The 16,170-nt window shown below is 45.6% G+C and overlaps 1 long non-coding RNA gene and 2 other non-coding genes across 4 annotated transcripts; all 3 read right to left on the reverse strand.

Moving 5' to 3' along the window:
• Positions 1 to 14,283: 14,283 nt before the first annotated feature.
• On the reverse strand, positions 14,284 to 16,170 carry LOC122911507. Of its 2 annotated transcripts, XR_006385478.1 has the most exons (5): positions 15,961 to 16,170; positions 15,738 to 15,776; positions 15,477 to 15,518; positions 14,674 to 14,880; positions 14,284 to 14,493 (listed from the first exon to the last, which is right to left on the reverse strand). It is a non-coding gene; the product is annotated as an uncharacterized LOC122911507 (long non-coding RNA). The 2 variants fall into 2 exon arrangements; XR_006385477.1 differs by having other exon boundaries at positions 15,738 to 16,166.
• Positions 14,986 to 15,053, reverse strand: LOC122898292. Its single transcript, XR_006382962.1, has one exon. It is a non-coding gene; the product is annotated as a small nucleolar RNA SNORD52 (small nucleolar RNA).
• LOC122898296 lies at positions 15,621 to 15,683 on the reverse strand. Its single transcript, XR_006382965.1, has one exon. It is a non-coding gene; the product is annotated as a small nucleolar RNA SNORD48 (small nucleolar RNA).

Here is a 16,170-nt window from a genome sequence, read left to right on the forward strand (position 1 = left end):
TGCGACTCTTGATCTCAAGGTTGTGAGTTCAATCCCCACATTGGTTATGAAGCCTACTTTAAAAAAAAAAAAAGAAGGAGAAGGAGAAAAGAAGGAGGAGGAGAAGAGGGAGGAGAAGAAGAAGAAAAAGAGGAGGAGGAGGACAAGGAGATACGATGATCCCTCTGATCGAAGGCCCTGTGAAGCACACAGCATGTGGTAAACTGAAATGATCCCCTAAAAGATACCTATATCCTAGTCCCTGGAACCCGAGATTGCTACCTTTCACAAGGGAAAAGAATCTGTGTTGTGATTCAGTCAAGGATTTTTTTTTTAAGATTTTATTTATTTATTTGACAGATGGAGATCACAAGTAGGCAGAGAAGCAGGCAGAGAGAGGAGGAAGCAGGCTCCCCACTGAGCAGAGAGCCCAATATGGGGCTCGGCCCCAGGACTCTGGGATCATGACCTGAGCAGAAGGCAGAGGCTTTAACCCACTGAGCCACCCAGGCACCCCTTAGTCAAGGATTTTGAGATGGGAGATTATCCTGGCTTATCCTGCGGACCCCAAATGCAATCTTTTATACAGTTGTTTTGGGAAGCAGAGGAGTCGGAAGGCCATGTGCCTCAAGGGCAGACTGGACTGATGTGACCACTAGTCACAACAACTGCCAACAACTACAAGAAGCTGGAGGAGACAAGGAATGGATTCTCCCCTAGGGTCTCTGGAAGGGACAAGGCCCTGTGGACCCCTTGATTTTGGCCTAGGGAAACTTTTAGACAGTTTCTGGGCTCCAGAACTGTGACAGAATAAATATCTGTTGCTGGGGCGTCTGGGTGGCTCAGTCAGTTAAATACCTGCCTTCGGCTGGGGTCATGATCTCCAGGTCCTGGGATGGAGCCCCACATAGGGTTCCCTGCTCAGCAGGGAGCCTGCTTCTCCTTCTCCCTCTGCTCCTCCCCCTCCCCACCCCACTCCTGCTTTCTCTGTCTCTCAAATGAATAAATAAAATCTTTTTAAAAATGAAAAAAATAAATAAATAAATATCTGTTGCTGGAATCCCCCCCAAGCATGTAGTACTTTGATTAGAGCCCATGAGAAAGTAATGCATAGTGTCAGACATGAAGTATGCTTGCCCAGGCTAATCAGAATCTACATAGGCCTTTAGGAGCAACTTTAAGTTTAGAGAAAATGCAGAGAAGATTGAGGAACAACTTCAAAACACCAAAATGGCACAAGTAGACAAAGCCAATACACGGAACATTCTACAAGATGACTGGCCTGGTCTCTTCAAAAGATCAATGTCCTAGAAAGGAGAAAAGAAGGGAGTCATTCTGAAATCAAAAGAGTAATAAGATGTAACATAAAGTGCTTGATCCTTGATTGCATACTGACTCTTTCAAGAAATGATACCGCCAGGGTGCTTGGGGGGGCTTAGTTGGTTAAGTGTCTGACCCCTGTTCTCCGCTTCCATCTTGATCTCAGAGTTCAAGCCCTGTGTTAGACTCCATACTTAGTGTGGAGCCTACTTAAATTTAAAAAACAGCAAACTGGTGCAACCACTTTGGAAAACAGCATGGAGGTTCCTCAAAAAGTTGAAAATAGAGCTAACCTACTACCCAGCAATTGCACTACTGGGTATTTACCCTAAAGATACAAACATAGTGATCCAAAGGGGCACCTGCACCCGAAAGTTTATAGCAGCAATGTCCACAATAGCCAAACTATGGAAAGAACCTAGATGTCCATCAACAGATGAATGGATAAAGAAGATGTGGTGTATGTGTATGATGGAATACTATGCAGCCATCAAAAGAAATGAAATCTTGCCATTTGCAATGACATGGATGGAACCAGAGGGTATTATGCTTAGCAAAATAAGTCAATCGGAGAAAGACAACTATCATATGATCTCCCTTGTATGAGGAGGTATAGATGCAATGTAAGGGGTTTGGGGGGTAGATAAAAGAATAAATGAAACAAGATGGGATTGGGAGGGAGACAAACCATAAGAGACTCTTAATCTCACAAAACAAACTGAGGGTTGCCCGGCGGAAGGGGGTAGGGAAAGAGTGGTGGGGTTATGGACATTGGGGAGTGCTGTGAACTATGTAAACCTGGCGATTCACAGACCTATACCCCTGGAGCTAATAATACATTATATGTTTATTTAAAAATTTTAAAATTATTTAAAAAATTAAAACAAAAAACAACAAAACCTTCCATAAGAAACATTTTGAGAATGCTGGGAAAAACAGAGTATCAATTAAGTATGAGTAAAATTGGGAATTATGGTCAATTTTCTTGGGTATGATAATAGCATAGTGGATATGTAGGTAAATGCCCTTACACTGGGCATACTTATGCACGCTGAAGTATTCAGAGATAAAATGTCATGATGACTCACTTTGAAATGAGCCTGCCAAATGTGTGCATATGCATATACGTACATGTATAGAATTTTGCATATTTTTTAAATTTTCTTTTATTATTATTTTTAAAGCAAGCTTTAGGCCCAACATGGGGTTTGAACTCAGTGACCCTGAGATCAAGAGTCCCATGCTCTGCTGACAGAGGCAGCCAGGTGCCCCTAATTGAATATATATTTGATATTTGATATATTTTTATTTTTAGACTTTTTTAAAAAAGATTTTATTTATTTGAGAGAGAGAGCGAGAGCAGGGGGAGTGGGGGAAGCAGGCTCCCTGCTGAGCCAGGAGCTCCACGTGGGTCTTGCCTCCCAGGAGCCTGGGACCGAGACCTGAGCCCCCAAGGCCACAGTGTCAAGCAGACACTTGACTAACTGAGCCACCCAGGTGCTCCACTGACATACTTTTAAACATGGAAAAATGCTGACAATTGTTGGATTCAGATGTGGGTATACAGGTGTTCTTTATACTATTCTTTCTACCAGTTTTTTGGGGGGAGGGGCTAAAGAGAGGGAGAGAGAATCATAAGCAGGCTCCACACTGGGTGTGGAAGGCAGTGTCACGACCCTGAGATCATGACCTGAGCCAAAACCTTGAGTCAGGCACTTAACGGACTGAGGCACTCAGGTGTCCTTCCTACTGTTTTAAAAGCCTCATGGTCATCTGGCTAGCTCAGTCAGTAGAGCAGGCAACTCTTGATCTTGATCATGAGTTTGAGACCCATGTCGTGTGTAGACCTTATTTTTAAAAAAGTTTCAGAGGCACCTGGGTGACTCAGTCGGTTGAGCGGCTGCCTTCGGTTCAGGTCATGAACGCCCTGGGATCAAGCCTCGTATCTAGCTCCCTACTCAGCGGAGAGCCTGCTCCTCCCTCTTGCTCTGTCTGCCGTGCTCTGCCTACTTGTGCTCTCTGACAAATAAATAAAATCTTTGGGGCACCTGGGTGGCTCAGTGGGTTAAAGCCTCTGCCTTCAGCTCAGGTCATGATCCCAGGGTGCTGGGATCCAGCCCTGCATCAGGGTATCTGCTCAGCGGGGAGCCTGCTTCCACCTCTGTCTCTATCTGCCTACCTCTCTGCCTACTTGCGATCTCTGCCTGTCAAATAAATAAATAAAATCTTGAAAAAATAAATAAAATTGTTAATAAAATTAAATTTAATTTAAAACATTTCATAACAAAAAGTTCAAAAACTAGTTTTTTATAGCAGTTGCTTGGCTTCCTTTAGAAGAAAACAACCCATGTGGAGGACAGCAATTCTCCGTATGCCACCAGGAAATGTGAAGTGTCCTGATGCGGGTGACACCTGCTCTTGCAAGGCTCTTTAGAGACAGCTCACACCCCTCCCCACCCCCCGCCTCCACCCTAGTTTATTACCTGATGTCAGCAAATAACTGGGGATTATTAGTGACATCTCTATCTTTGCTACATTCTTTAGAATTCAGTGGTTTACTGTCAGGCAATAGTCAGCCTCGAATTGACCCACTGCCACCTGAGTTTCACCTGACTGCCAGCAATAACAGTTAACATTTTAAGAGTCAGCAGATACTTGGGGAGCCTGGATAGCTTAGTCCTTATGCGTCTGCTTTCTGCTTGGGTCATGATCCCAGGATCCTGGCATCAAGCCCCAAGTCAAGCCCCACATCAAGCCCCCCATCGGGCTCCCTGCTCAGTGGGAAGCCTGCTTCTCCGTCTCCCACTCCCCCTGCTCATGTTCCCTTTCTGGACATGTCTCTCTCTGACAAATGAATAAATAAAATCTTTTTTTTTTTAAGTCAGCAAATACTTTAATCCTTAGGGATAACCTGTTTCCTTACTCGTTGAGAAATAACACAACCGGGACATCTGAGTGGCTCAGTTGGTTAAGCCACTGTCTTCAGTTCAGGTCATGATCTCAGGGTCCTGGAATCCAGTCCTGCACAGGCTCCTTGCTCAGCGGGGAGCCTGCTTCTCCCTCTGCATACCGCTCCCCCTTCTTGTGTGTGCGCTCTCTCTCACTCTTCCACAAATAAATAAAATCTTAAAGGAGAGAGAGAAAGAAAGAACAACATCAAAAGAGAATGATGGAAAAGTAGGATGTGAATGGATGGGAAAGTATACAATAGCTCACAGATGGTCCTGAGCTGCTCCAAGCCCGCCCCCCACCCCCGCACTCCCCCCCACCCCCCCGCAGAGCTGTTCTGGCAGCAGCACTGTAACAGAGGAGCCAGGTGAGGCAGCTCTAACCATACAAGCCCAAGGCTGCAGCATCTCATACTATTCTTCATTTTACTTCCTTTCCAAATTATTCACTTGTTTAAAAAAAAAAAGTTATTCACTTGTTTTCTCTGCTCCACATTACGGATTTCATCTTCCACTCACTGCTTTTCTATTCATTTGTTCTATTCATTCATAAGTTATTGCTTATGTACTCACTTATTTCAATTTGAGATGTTCTGCTTGTTCTTTTTTTAATTAAAAAAATGTTTTTTAAAGATTTAATTTGGGGGGGCGTGCCCGAGTGTCTCAGTTGGTTAAGCATTTGATTCTTGGTTTCTGTTCGGGTCATGATCTCATGGGTCATCAGTGGAAGAGTGGGGAGTCTGCTCGAGGATCCCTCCCTCTGCCCCTCCCCCAAGCTGGCTCTTTCTCTCTCTAAAATAAATAAATAATCTTGTAAAAACTATATTTAACTAAAAAGATTTTTTAGATAGAGCAAGAAAGCAAATGAGCAGGGTCGGGGAGGGGAGCAGAAGGCAAGGAAAATAGAAAACCTCAAGCAGCCTCCATAGCGCCCGAGGCCGGTCTCGATCTCAAGACCCTGAGAACATGAATCAAGCCAAAGTAAAGATTTTGTTTTTAAGTAATCTTTACAGCCAACTTGGGGCTTGAACTTACAACTCCATACCAAGAGTCGCATGCTCTACCAACTGAGCCGCCAGGCACCCCCTCATTTGTTTCCTTTTCAAATCCACCTGCTCTTTCTTAGTAATACTTTCTTTCTTTGTAATCTATTGTTTGTGCACAATAGATTAAATTCCTTCCTTTATCTCTTTGAACATCTTCAGCCTTCATACATGCTGTTATCTGAGTTTCTTAGCTACAGAGTCACCTGCTGTTGGATCTGCTGACTTGCTCCTGCTGGGGCGGGTGCGCAGGGTTTTGGAATCTGGCTCATTTTGGATGTCTTCCAAGGGAGCTCGATGTGTGAGCTTCAGAGTCTGTAGAGTCCCTGTGGGAGTGACTTAGCTTTGCCTGTGTTCAGCCCTTCAGAATTCACATGTCCCAAACCGTGCTTTTAAGCTATTAAGAAATAGTTTAGACGTACAAAAATATGAAAATCATGGTGAGCACCCATGGAGCCCCTACATACACCCCCTTGACTGCATCACTCTCTACTCACCCTCTGGTCACAGCCCAGGTATCTTCTGGCTTGAATTTAGCATTTTTAGCAATCTCATGCATTTCTTTTACTATATTATATTTAACTTTAAATAATAGTTAAGCTGTGGGCCACTTGGGTGGCTCAGTCCTTAAGCATCTGCCTTCAACTCAGGTCATGATACTGGGGTCCTGGGGTCGAGTCCCATATCGGGCTCCCTGATCAGCAGGGAGCCTGTTTCTCCCTCTCCCACTCCCCCTGCTTGTGTTCCTCTCTTGGTGTCTCTCTGTCAAATAAATAAATAAAATCTTTTTTAAAAACAATTAAGCTGTAAATATCATTAAACATTTCATACTCCATTTGGGCACTTGGGTGGCTCAGTTGGTTGAGCAACTGCCTTCAGCTCAGGTCAAGATCCCGGAGTCCCAGGATCAAGTCCTGTGTTGGGCTCCCTACTCAGTGGGGAGTCTGCTTCTCCCTCTGATCTTCCCTCTCTTGTTCTCTTCTCTCTCTCTCTGTCTCTCTCAAATAAATATCTTTTTGTTCTTAAGATTTTATTTATTTATTTATTTATTTGACGGTGGGGGTCAGAGGGAACACAAGTAGGGGGAGTGGGAGAGAGGGAAGTAGGCTTCCCACTGATCAGGGAGCCTGACATGAGGCTCGATCCCAGGACCCTGGGATCATGACCCAAGCTGAAGGCAGACACTTAACAAATGAGCCACCCAGGCGCCCTCAAATAAATATCTTTAAAAAAAAATACATTATACACTACATGGGTATTCTTTCATGACTTGCCTTTTCCCCCCTTCACATTATGCTTGTGAGATTAATCCACGCTGCCATGTTAGTCCTACCACTGCATGTAACACATCACTGCTCTGTGGTATCATATTTTATGAAAAATGCCACAATTTGCCCATTTTCCTGTTGCAGAATATTTGTTTCCTCCCCCTCTCCCACTTACAAACAATTGCCCGTTACCAAAAACTCATTAGCACCGAGGACTTTTGTCTACATAATCTTACATATGCATGCAAGTTTGTTTAGGGTGTATTTAGGGTGTATTCCAGAAGTGGAAACAGTGTTGAAGAGAATGTGCATCATACTTCATAGGTAATTGCCAAATTGTTTTCCAAATGGATTGTATAAAGTTATAGTTCCACAAATGATGTCCAGAACAGTTTCTCTTTCTTCAGAACAGTTTCTCTTTCTCCACTCTAGCGTTTCCTCACCACCCAAATTCTATCCCCAAGCTCTGTTGACACAACTGTGGGGCTACCCTATGGACCAAGGCACATATTTGTGACCCCAGCAGGCAAGCAAAACCTTTACTCCCTGAGCATTGACAAGAGAATGCCCACCAGCTCCTGGCTTCATGCTGTGTGGCTGAGGCAGAGTGGAGAGTAGGAGATGGGTTCAGAGGCAACAGAGCTAGACCCAGGAGGACCCTGCTGGGTGGTCCTTGTGAAGACTTTGGCTTTCACTGTCAGTGAAATGGGAGCCATTACAGGATACTGATCAGGGGAGTGACAAGTCCCAAGTCATGGTGTGAAGGGAAATTTCTGACTGCTGTGTGGATATAGGGCTGTAACAGGGTCAGGGTGGAAGCCAGAAGACCAGTTAGAAGGCTCTGTTGCAGTCATGTAGGTCAGCCGTGAAAGTGCCTACCAGAGTGGAATGGTAGTAGAGGTATAGCATGCAGTCAGATCCTGGTGTTATTTCTGAGGTAACACCAGCATGATTTGCTGACAAATAGGATATGTGAGGACAGCAGACTATTCAAGCTCACATGCATGTAGAAGGATTAAAGTACACAAAAGTCGTCGGTGGTGGGGCACTTGGCTGGCTCAATCAGTACAGTGTGTGACTTTTTTTTTAAAGATTTATTTATTTATTTGACAGAGAGAGACACACACACAGTGAGAGAGGGAGCACAAGCAGGGGGAGTGGGAGAGGGAGAAACAGGCTTCCCACTGAGCAGGAAGCCCAAAGCGTGACTCCATCCCAGGACACCAGGATCTTGACCTGAGCTGAAGGCAGACGCTTAATGACTAAGCCACGCAGGTGCCCCAAGCATGTGACTCTTGATCTCAGGGTCATGAGTTGAAGACCCATGCTGGGCATAGAGTTTAGTTATAAAAATTTTTAAAAAGTCCTTGGTGGTCTTGTTTGTAATGGGGAGAAAAAGAAGTAACACACATATTCTCCAACAGGAAAATGGATAAATTGTGGTGTATTCATAAAATATAATACCGTAGAGCAGTGGCGTGTTCCATGCAGTGGTGGTATGACTAATGTGCCAGGATGGATTACTCTCACAAAGACAACATGAAAAAAAAAGGCAAGTCACAGACTACATATCCAGTATGTAATGTTTAAGAACATTTACAGGCCCCTGGGTGGCTCAGTGGGTTAAGCCGCTGCCTTCGGCTCAGGTCATGATCTCAGGGTCCTGGGATCGAGTCCCGCATCGGGCTCTCTGCTCAACAGGGAGCCTGCTTCCTCCTCTCTCTCTCTCTCTGCCTGCCTCTCTGCCTACTTGTGATTTCTCTCTGTCAAATAAATAAATAAATAATCTTAAAAAAAAAAAGAACATTTACAGCTAAATGACGTATCATTTAGCATTACAGAGAACATAAAGAAGTCAAGCAAACTCCAAGAGTTCTGTGCAGCCAGCAGGGTAGAGGTGCCCCTGGAGGAGCTACCAGACGGGCCAGTGGCTGAGGATCCCAGGGGTGAGAGACGTGGACAGACAGGCGGAGGCCAGGCCCTGGGAGGCTCACCGTGGCAGCTCCAAGAGGCCAGCCTCTGCCCAGAGTCACTATAGAGAGCTGTGAGATCTGGCCAGTGAGTTAGGAGGGAGGGCTGTTTACTTCTGAAGTCACTTGTAGAGCATGGGGAGTGAGGAAGAATGTTTTAGGATAGAGGTCATAACAAACCACCATCACTTCTGAGGGGACACTGTGGGGCTCAAGGATGCAGAAGGCTGGAATGTGATTTCCATGACTGAAATAAAGTTCCTGCGACCCTCACCATGGCTGTCGCTCAGTCTCATCCCCCAAACCCGGGGCTGGTTCAGAAAGGAGGGTCCCAGCCCCCAGGGGAGGACTTGGACCATACAAATAAGGGCAAGAGAATGCAGAAGAGACCTCAGGGACAAGAAAGGAAGTTGACCCTCTATTAGTGACATCAGGGACGGAGGATGAGTGAGTGAGGTACTAAGTAGGCTCTGTGCGTTAATGATTAAGCTCTTTGAAATAATATAACTGTAGCTAATATCTAAATAGGGTTTAGTATGTGTGAGGCATTGTTTAAGCTCATGTGCACATATTTAAACCTAACAACAGGGGTGCCCAGGTGGCTCAGTCGTTAAGCATCTGCCTTCAGCTCAGGTCATGATCCCAGGGTGCTGGAATGGAGCCCTGCATCACTCTCCCTGCTCATCAGGAGACCTGCTTCCCCCTCTTCCATTCCCCCTGCTTGTGTTCCCTCTCTCACTGTGTCTCTCTCTGTCAAATTAAAAAAAAAAAAAAGTTTTAAACCTAACAACTCTTTGTAAGGATAGGTACTCTCACCCACTGACAAATAAGGAAACTGTGGTAGAGTGGATATGTAACCCAGCCAAAGGGAATCCATCTTGCTCCAGGATCTCGACCACTCCCGTATACTTCCTGTGTGATACTGTTAACCTAGAAAAATGCACTCACAAATGGAAGTCTTCATATATAGCACCTAGAGACACCCATCAACACAAAAGAAGTTTTTTAAGGTTTTTCCAAAATAAAAATGGACGGAAGTGTATGTGGAAGGGTGCAATCTAAATTACAGGAAAAAACATGAACAAAAAAAATTAAGTTGCAGGGGCACCTGGGTGGCTCAGTTGATTAAGCAGAGACTTAAGTCAGGTCATGATCTTAGGATCCTGGGATCAAGCCCCGAAACAGGCTCCCCGCTCAAGCAAGGAGACTGCTTCTCCCTCTTCCTCCGCTCCTGCCCCCTGCTGGTGCTTTTTCTCTCTCTCTCTCGCAAATAAATAAAATCTTAAAAATAACAAAATCTTTAGGGGCACCTGGGTGGCTGTCATTAAGCATCTGCCTTGGGCTCAGGTCATGATCCCAGGATCCTGGGATCGAGCCCCGCATCAGGCTCCCTGCTCATCAGGAAACTGCTTTCCCTCTCCCACTTCCCCTGCTTGTATTCCCTCTCTTGCTGTGTGTCTCTCTCTCTGTCAAATAAATAAATAAAATCTTTAAAAAATAATAATAATGGGGTGCCTGGGTGGCTCAGTGGGTTAAGCCGCTGCCTTCGGCTCAGGTCATGATCTCGGGGTTCTGGGATCGAGCCCTGCATCGGGCTCTCTGCTCAGCGGGGTGCCTGCTTCCTCCTCTGTCTCTGCCTGCCTCTCTGCCTACTTGTGATCTCTCTGTCAAATAAATAAATAAAAACCTTTAAAAAAATAATAATGAAATCTTTTAAAAAATCAAGTTGCGGGGTGCCTGGGTGACTCAGTGGGCTAATGCATCTGCTTTCAGCTCAGGTCATGTTCTTGGGGTCCTGGGATCAAGCCCTGCATCGGGCTCTCTCTGCTCAGCAGGGAGTCTGCTTCCCTTCCTCTCTCTCTTTGCCTGCCTCTCTGCCTACTTGTGATCTCTGTCTGTCAAATAAATAAATAAAATCTTTTAAAAAAATCAAGTTGCAATAGAACTACATGAACAATTATTCCATATTTATTAAGTTCAAAAAGATATCAAACACGCTATGTTGTTTAGGGATATATTCAGAGTAAAATTGTAAGAAAAGTCAGGGAATGGTAACAGCCACAGTTCAGCTGGGTAGTTTCTTCTGAGTGGGAGGGATTAAAATGGAAAGTGAATCAAGTGCAGGTTTGCGGGATGCCTGGGTGGCTCAGTGGGTTAAGCCTCTGCTTTAGGTCAGGTCTGCTCAGGTCATGATCTCAGGGTCTTGGGATCGAGTCCCGCATCGGGCTCTCTGCTCAGCAGGGAGCCTGCTTCCTCCTCTCTCTCTCTGCCTGCCTCTCTGTCTATTTGTGATCTCTCTCTGTCAAATAAATAAATAAAATCTTAAAAAAAAAAAAGTTGCAAGATTGAGCTTTAAGGATCCGATGAAGTGAAGCACATGAGAAGCTTCGCACAGATCTAAGCACCACTGGCTGTGAAGATGAAACAGGAAGATAAAATAGGATGATGCCTAAGAGCCAAACACAATTAAGTGCTTGGGACCTTGTATCATAAAGTGGTACATTCTTCATGGTACTGATTCAGAAATCCCTGGAGGAAAAAGTCCAAGTCTCCTCCTACCCTCACCCCATCCCAGTCTCAATCCCCTCCACAAAGTAATCTTGACTGGTAACAGACTAATTCGGTTCTTGTCTTCAGAACAAGAACCCAGGTGAGGGATTTTAAGAATCCTAATTAAGTATTACCTACTTTAATACACGAAGTTTTAGAGAACAAGCACCTTTTAAGCAGGGCTAATCCTAAGGTTTTGGGCCAAGGACTAAAGCCCAAGGCATCCTTTATTAGGGTACAGCAATGCAAGCAGCAAACTAGACACCGTCTTTCAGAAAGTAGCAACCAGAGTAATGTATGGAACTAAAAAACAAAACTAGCAAAGGTGATTAAGAAAAATAAAGGCTGGGGGAAAATAATTTCTAATTTATTATTTTAAGATTTATTTTAGAGAGCAAGAGAGCTAGCATGTACACAAGGGACGGGGCAGAGGGAGAGAACCTGATTCCTTGCTCCATCCCACAACCCTAACCTGAGCTGAAAGCAAATCAGACGTTCCAGGGACACCACCTAGGCATCCCTATCTATGCTAATTTAAAGTGGTGGTGGGTGGGGGAGAGCCTGCACGATCCAGTCAGTTAGGTGTCTGACTTTGGCTCAGATCATGATCTTGGGGTCCTGGGATGGAGCCCTGCCTAGGGCTCCCAGCTGAGCTCCAAGTTTGCTTATCTCTCACTCTGCCGTCCCCCCAGCTTGTGCTTTCTCTCAATAAAATCTTAAATTTTTTTTTTCTTTTAAATAAAATGGTGACGAGGGCGCCTGGGTGGTTCAGTGGGTTAAGCCTCTGCCTTCGGCTCAGGTTGTGATCTCAGGGTTCTGGGATCAAGACCTGCGTCGGGCTCTCTGCTCAGCAGGAAGTCTGCTTCCCCCTCTCTGCCTGCTGCTCTGCCTACTTGTGATCTCTCTGTCAAGTAAATAAAATCTTTTAATAAAATAAAATAAATGGTGGGGACCAAGCTGGAAACAGTAGGCAGGGGCACCTGGTTGTTCAGTTGGTTGGAAATCTGCCTTTGGCTTAGGTCACAATCTCAGGGTCCTGAGATCAAGTCAGCAGGGAGTCCGCTTCTCCCTTTCCCTCCTCCCTCTGCTCATGTAGTCACTCTCACAAAATCTCAAAAAAAAAAATTTTTTTTCAGTAGGCAAATACAGAAGAAATGTAGTTTTAAAGAGATTTACTCATCCGACTCAGCTGATAGAGCACAGGACTCCTGATCTTGAAGTTTAAGTTCAAGCCCCACATTGCGGGATAGAGATTATACTTAATAAAGTGGCAAAGGTTAAAAAAGACTAAAAAGTGGGTGCCTGGGTGACTCAGTTGGTTAAGTAACTGCCTTCAGCTCAGGTCTCATGGTCCCAAAGTCCCGGAATCAAGTCCTGCATCAGGCTCCCAGCTCCATGGGAAGTCTGCTTCTCCCTCTGACCTTCTCCCCTCTCATGCTCTCACTCACTCTAATAAATAATCTTAAAAAAAGAGACTAGAATGTACTGAGTTAACAGCACTAAACTGGTGTCAAGTGTTCCCACTGGGAGTAGCAATGACAGGTATAGGGAAAACAGTCAATCTCATGAGGACCCTGATGTCACCGAGCATAAATTGTACAACCTTATGAATATACTATGCATTGTTTTACGAGTAAATCCTTTGAAATTCTATTTTTGGAAGTGTATTATACCATATAACTTCAGATGGGTGCAAATAGGGAATCAGCACTGGTTTACAGCGACTAGAAACCTAAATGCCCCCCTCCCAAGAACTGGATAATTAAGTCCTAACAGCAATGGCAATTTGTACATGCTGGTGAAAAACCATCCTTGAAATAGTGGAAGCATGAATATGCTTCCCCCCATTTTTACTATTATGAAATACACATTAAACCTTTTTTTTTTTTTAAGGCTTTACTTGACAGAGCTAGATAGAGTGAGCACAAGCAGGGGCAACCACAAGAGGAGAGGGAGAAGGAGGCTCACCACTGAGCAGGGAGCCTGACCGCAGGACCATAACCTGAGCCAAAGCTTAACTGAGCCATCCAGGTGTCCCTATCTGAACCTTTTTTGTATAAACTTTTTTTTTTCTTAAGATTTTATTTATTTTTTTGTCAGAGAGCGAGCGCGCGCAAGAGCGCGAGCGCAAAGGCAGACAGAGTGGTAGAGTGAGAAGCAGGCTCCCTACAGAACAAGGAGCCCGATGTGGGACTCGATCCCAGGACGCTAGGATCATGACCTGAGCCGAAGGCAGCTGCTCAATGAACTGAGCCACCCAGGCGGCCCTGAACCTTTTTTTTAAAAGATCTATTTGACAGAGATCACAAGTAGGGAGAGATGGAAGCAGGCTCCCCTCTGAACAGATGCGGAGCTCGACCTTGAGATCACAACTCAAGCAGGAGGCAGTGGCTTAACACACTGAGCCACCCAGGTGCCCCTATTTGAACCAATTTTAAGCACACACTTCAATAGTACTAAATATGCTCTGTAATACTGAACAACCATCACCATGATTTATCTCCTTTTTTTCTAAGATTTTATTTATTCCTTTGGCAGGCAGAGAGGAGGAAGCAGGCTCCCTGATGCACAGAAAGCCTGTGGGGCTCGATCCCAGGACCCTGGGATCACGACCCCGAGCTGAAGGCAGAGACTTTAACCCAGAGCCACCTAGATGCCCCCATCTCCTTTATTCTTAAGTTTCTTTTTGAAGATTTGACAGGGGGGGGGGGAAGCAGGCTCCCCAATTGAGCGGAGAGCCCAACGAGGAGCTTGATCCCAGGACCCTGAGATCATGACCTGAGCCAAAGGCAGAGGCTCAACCCACTGAGCGACCCAGGCACCCCTTCTTTACATCTTCTAAAACTGAAATTCTCTATCCACATTTCCCATTTACCCCTTTCCCCAACCCCTGGTAACCACCATGGGTATATGCTTTTAAAATAAAAACCATTTGTTTCCACTCATTCTTCAAAAGGCAAATAACCTGTGTCACTATTTCAACACCCTAAAAACTTTGTTAAAACCTAGTCCATTAAAATCCTGTGGCACCCCACCTAAAACTCTTAATTTTAGTGTCAACCTAGTTTTAGCTTTCTGTATACAGCAGTACAGATGTATAGCTGTTAGCTGCGATACTCATTCACAGATGGTTACCTTTCACCTCCCTACATCTTTTCATACCACCTTGTTTTTACAGAAACCAAACTTTTATTTTGCTTTAAAATGTTTTATTAGAATCTTTTTAATAAAAACAAATGTTTTTATTAAAGAAGTCTCATTGATCTAAAAATATTTAAGCATCTCAAAATTCCTGGGCAGTTTCATTTTTCCAGTAAGTTGACAGCTGCTGCTCATACAAGTTAATGCAAGAAGGTTAGATGGAAGTTCCTAGGATCTGCCCAACACCAGATAGGATAATCCTCTGCGTTAACACCTGAAATTTCATAAAAGAACATGTATTAGAACCATGCAGGCAACTGGAATTAAGAAATGAACCTGGGTGGAGAGGGGAAACATGAGTAAATCAATGGTTTCAAAGATCCTCAGAGAAATGCTAATGGTTCAAAAAGGTTATCATTACCACTCTGGGGCTGCAAAAGAAAAGGGCACTCACCATAGTAGCCACAAAGAAACAATGTGGCTCTTCTCATCACAGCCTGTAGGTTCAAGTGGCAGGAGCCATTACCTAGGCATTACAGACATCTCTCCACAGCATCTCTCCAAGAGGGCGAATTCAAAAAACTTCAGCCCTTCAGCCGCCACCAGACCGGTGCCTAATCTGAAAGGGAGCGACCCCAGCTAGGCTTCCAGAATAATCATGCTAGAAAGATGAAAACAGGGCAGACAACCCAATGAGAAGGACAAGCAAAGTTAAGGTCCCCCTGTAGGCCCATTCTCTGAGACTCAAGTATCCAGTTCTCCAAATGAGTCAGAATTTAGTTTTTGACATCAAGACCAGCGTCAGAGACTCTAGTCTGAGAAATCATCATTCCCAATTTAAGGAGACCTGGATCCCCGGAGGCCATTCTGGGAAGGGATGTAATACACTGAAAGACAACTGCCCCAGTGTAGGGATATGACAAATGAAGAGCAGAGCTGTAAGGGGGAAAGAGTAAAGTTGGGGGGGGGGGCAGCCTCAGAACTGCAAAAAAACACTGCCACCAGGGAAGCCCAGTATGTACAGCAGTAAAGAAGACTGAACCACGCTTGAACAAAACATGGGGAATTACAAAGTATTTAAATAGTCACAAAAGAAAAGTAAACCGAAAAGCAGTCCTTGGAAAATCACTAGGTAAAATACTTGCACTGCTTCGCGTGTTCATTACCAAATAGATTCCACACTGACCCCGTGAAAGAGGCAGGTTTGGGATAAAGCGGTGAAAAGTACGGGAGGAAGATCTCACACCTAACACTCACCTTTATTCAACGGTTAACACTCCGGCATACATCTTAAGAAACCTGGTGGAGAAAACACAGGGTTTTGTTACTAGCACAGGTTCTCGGCCCTGAGTTTCTCCCCAGCCCAACCCTTGGGAAAAACCCTGCCCGGGGAAGGGAGATGGTCAGCGCGCTGCGGTGATGGCGTCAGCGAGACACTCAGAGTCACCTGGGTTCATCATTACCCCCGTCTTCCCCCAGGACCACCACCAGCCACTCCATCCTGCGCAATCCACTCACCCTCGCGGCGCTGCGGACACGCCTGCGGGGACCAGGGACCTGGGAAGAAACAGGGAGTCAGCAGAGGCCGGGAAGACGCTAGCCGCGTCCCCCCGGCCCTGGGCTGGGTCAGTTCCGAAGAGCGGCGTCACGGGCGCGTCAGAAACTCTAGTCTGTAACGGTAGGTCATCCTGCTCAGCCCGAGACTGCGGCCCCCTCACCCGCAGGGCCCCGAGACACCCACTCGCAGGAAGCCCGGGCCATCGCCTCCCCGGGTGTCGGGGAGGGAGCCCGACAGCCCCGAGGGGGGCAAAGCAGCACTCCCCAAACCGGTGCAGCGAGACCATCGCACAAAGAGACCGACAACCCCACGTCCCCGGCTATTTATAGCGGCGTGAGGCTGGGGGCCTGACAGGCATGGCTGTCTTCGTCCATGCCAGGCTCGACCCACGGC

This window comes from Neovison vison, chromosome 1 (genome assembly GCF_020171115.1).
Source record: "Neovison vison isolate M4711 chromosome 1, ASM_NN_V1, whole genome shotgun sequence".
Taxonomy (NCBI): Eukaryota; Metazoa; Chordata; class Mammalia; order Carnivora; family Mustelidae; genus Neogale; species Neogale vison.